The following is a 4,326-nucleotide window of genomic DNA, read 5'->3' as shown; positions in this document are numbered from 1 at the left end:
TGCCAGTGGGGAAATCTGGCCTCACTGCTGTCTTCATGGACTACAAAGCCAGATTACAACACTTTAACACTAAACTCACTGTCACCAAGTAAAGTTCATTCTCCACTGTCGTTTCCTCTCAAGCTTCCAACCCACGCAGCCTATTTTCAACAATTGACTCCCTCCTATCCATCCCTTCCACCTGTAAATGATCACTGGCCTCCCTCAGCTCTGTGACTGTGGATGAAGGGAAGTCTCCTCTCTTCTCTCATCATCTCCATCTACCACATGTCCACTTGATCTAGTTCCCTCTGATCTACTCCGTGCCTACTCCTCCACCCTGACCCCCGTCCTAACCCAACTGTTTAACCTTTGCCTCTCCATTGGTGTCTACCCCTCCACTTTCAAACATAACAATTATTCTCCTAATGCTGAAGAAACCCTCACTGGACCCATCCCTACCTTCTAGCTACCATCCTATCTCCTTTCTACCATGTTTCCAAACTCCTTGAGCACCTTGTCTTCAAAAGATGTACCAATTACCTGAGCAGCAACCCTCTCCTTGACCCTCTCCAGTCTGGCTTCCGAGTTGCCCATTCCTCCGAAACAGCCCTTACTAAAGTGGCCAATGACCTCCACAAAGCTAAGTCTCAAGGCAATTTTTCCCTCCTCCTTCTCCTTGATCTTTCCTCTGCATTTGACGCTGTTGATCACCCCCTTCTAATACAAATCATGCGCACCATTGGTATCAGTGAGACTGCTCTCTCTTGGTTTACTTCCTACCTGTCTGACTTTCAAGTTACTTTCAATGGTACTTCCTCCTCTCCAACTCCCCTCCCTGTTGGTGTTCCCAAAGGGTCAGTCAATGAACCAGTTCTCTTCTCTCAGTACACCTCCTCACTTGGTAGTCTCCTAATCTCCTTCTTTGGCTTACGGTACTATCTGTATCCTGATGACACACAAATCTATCTGTTCCCCCCTGACTTCTCTCCCTCAGTCCTGGACAAGGTTTCATGCTGCCTGTCGGTCATATCATCATGAATGTCTGACAGATTTCTGAAACTCAACCTGGATCAAACCAAACTCATCATCTTCCCCCTCTCAAATTCCAAATCTCCCCCTGACATAACACAGTTAACAACACAGTCATTTGTCCCTCCCCTCAGGCATATTGTCTTGACATCACCTTCCATTCTGCCCTCTCATTTACCCCCCATATTCTGAACGTTTCCAGGTCCTGTCACTTTCACCTGCACAACATCTACGAAATTCCCCCCTACCTGTCCACAGAGACCACAAAACTCCTTGTATACGCTCTTATCATCTCTTATCTAGACTACTGCAACATCCTCCTCTCTGGTATTCCACTAACCCGACTCTCTCCTCTACAATCTAGAGAGAAAGCTAGATTGGCTCCAGTTTTTGAAATAATGACCTCAATAATAATCTTATAGAAAACGAATGAAACATGAAAATTAAGCAAAATAAACTACATATGCTTAAGTATACAAAATAAATTTTTGAAATACTTAATGTCAATATATTCTATATTCAATATATTTACAGAACTAATTTCAAAAAAGTCATTGAAAAACTCTGTTTGTATGATTTCCTTTTATGCTGATTACCCAAGACGTTTTTGACAACCATGATATAGCTGTGCCAGGACTTTTCTAGAGCTGCCCCAACTCTCTGGAATGGTCCTATTTGGCTTGCTCGTACTTTATGCTCATTTTAAAGAGCACTCAAAACACAATTCTTCTGTCTCCTAAAACCCTCACTACTTCCCATCACTCCATATCGCCCCTCCTATTGTGTGAGACTTCCCCTACCTCCTAGATTGTAAGCAGGGTCCTCTTCTCCTGTGTCACTGTCTGTAACTGTCTGTCATTTGTTACCTCTATTTATTGTAAAGCACTGAGTAATATGTTGGCGCTATATAAATCCTGTTTAATAATAATAATATTATTCTTATTAATAATAATAATAATAATAATAAAATTATTAATAATAAAATATTTGTCACCCTATTAATTTAGTGCAGAGGATCTCATTACCCATATAAGTACCACGCTGAAAGAGAAAGGCAATCAGCAATAAGCCAAACAGGCCATTTTATGGGAGATCATGTTGTGTGCCAGATAGAAGCTTCCCCTCAATCTCTAGAGATCCATAGGACAATACTACCCTTAATTGACAAGACCATTTAGGTTCTGGTGGGTTGAGCAGTACCAGGCAGCTGATGAATCAGAATCAAAGTCCAAGCTGTCATCAGGTCCCATGAAGGCCATACTAGCTTAAAGGGAGTACCCCTAGGTAGAACAAAGTCCAGTACATAAGGAAACCCCAGCAGAAAAGGGCTAATAAAACACCTCCAGTAGGAGCTTGGTTTTGAGGTCTAGCCACAAGACCTCCTTTGCACTATTACTAGCAGTAGTAGGTGCACCGTCCAGCCACCCACCTATCATCCGTCAGGGAATTATGGGATGTCCACCACATCCAAAGTGAAGAAAGCTAGTGGCGTTTCCCCTAAAGTTTAAATATAGAATGTTTGATCTCTTATGAAATCTTCTCCCACCATGAAATGCCACTTGTATTAGCATTGGGGTACCACATGTCATAGCATAGATCAGCATTCTGCAGATATATATGTAGCAAGCTGTTGTAGAGGTAGGTGACCTGGGGCATGCTAAGTGGGCAAGTCTTGTGCAGAGATGGAAGTGCAGGTGATATTTGTGCATAGAGGTGGCCATGCCAAGAGCCAAGAGGTTCACTAGGTCCTGCAGGATTACTAGTGGCCGAGTCAATGTATGTTTCCAAGAGGTTTAGTATCAAATCATTAGATGGAAACCTGACCTGCAGTGCATAGATGAAATGTACCTTTACCAGGCAGACAGGACAAGAGTACTAATTCTGATCAGATGCAGCTATGTAACACAACTAGGTATCACATTACATTTATATGTGTTAGGTGTATTAACAATAAAATAGTTATATTACCTCCACTTTAAAACCTATTTACATAAACACAAAAACGCACACTGCTTGATACCTACATACATATTTATTAAGCATATTGCATAACAAATAAATTATATAAGCCAATATTTTTATATTGAAAATTTAAATGTGTTTTTTTTCTTATAGTTTGCAGACTTTTTAATGTTTTGCTGTTTTATAAGCAATATGTATGTTTAACTGTAAATATATAGATATGTTTTAATACTACTGTACATACAGTATTTTTTTATGTAATTGTAAAAAGGAATGTTGCAAGAAATAAATTGAAAATAGTAAATAAACTGCAAGCAATGATTCACATGCATATCTTTGATTTTCAAACAAATGATTTCCAATGACAAGTGTTAAAAGAAACCTACATACACCTGGATCAAATCTATTCCAGGTTAGCTGGACCACCCAGGTTAACTGATGAAAGTGTATCTTCTCTAGTCTTGAAGCTTTAATAAATCAGGCTATTGACCATCAGTCTACAAATTGTGATAACTTTTTTTATTCTGGCTGGGTCAATGTTTAAATCATCTAACTATATTCGGGTACATTAAAATAAAAGGTGTTTAAATTAATACAGTTTACTTTCTTTAAAAAGCAGCCACATCCCTCTCTATCAGTCAACTCTGGTTCTGCAATCAGAGAAGCTAATGTTTCCTGATGAAAAAAAAGAGCAAAGTTATGTGTGAGGTATCTACAGAGAGACCACTGCTTCCACATCAGGTATCAGGTCAGGTAGAGGTCAGGTATCCTACTTTACTGCATGCTGACAGAGGGCAGATGTTTCAAACAACCTGTATGACTTTACACACCTTTTATTTTCATGCACCTGGAAAATCTGTTTTAAATGAAATCTCACTTGGCCTTTACCCATTCAACATTACAATACTCTTATAAAATATAATCAAAATGATATCCTGCAGGCATAGCACCACAGCATATTACATGAAATCATTCAGACAAAATAAATACAAAATACTTGATAATTGATGACATCAAAAAATAGTTAACTAAAGTTCCCAGCCTACAGGTTAAATTGTTACAAAAATCTCTCCTCCGCTTTTCAGTTTGTTAATCAACTTCAGTGTCAAAGTAGCTAATGTTTATTTGTTGTGTTAACCATAATGGCTGTCAAAACCTTTGCAAATAGGCTTGATGAATGATCACAATCACAAGGCTCTTTGAATGTCTCATTTAAATACAAGTATGATTTATGTATTTTAAGTTATATTGTGTTGAGAATTTGATTTATTACATTTCAACTATTGTGCTATAACACAAACACAGATAAATACAGATGTTAAAGCACTCCGATGTTTAGTAAATAATGCAGAT

The sequence above is a fragment of the Pyxicephalus adspersus genome, chromosome 1, assembly GCF_032062135.1.
Source record: "Pyxicephalus adspersus chromosome 1, UCB_Pads_2.0, whole genome shotgun sequence".
NCBI lineage: Eukaryota > Metazoa > Chordata > Amphibia > Anura > Pyxicephalidae > Pyxicephalus > Pyxicephalus adspersus.
This window is presented reverse-complemented; position numbering follows the sequence as displayed.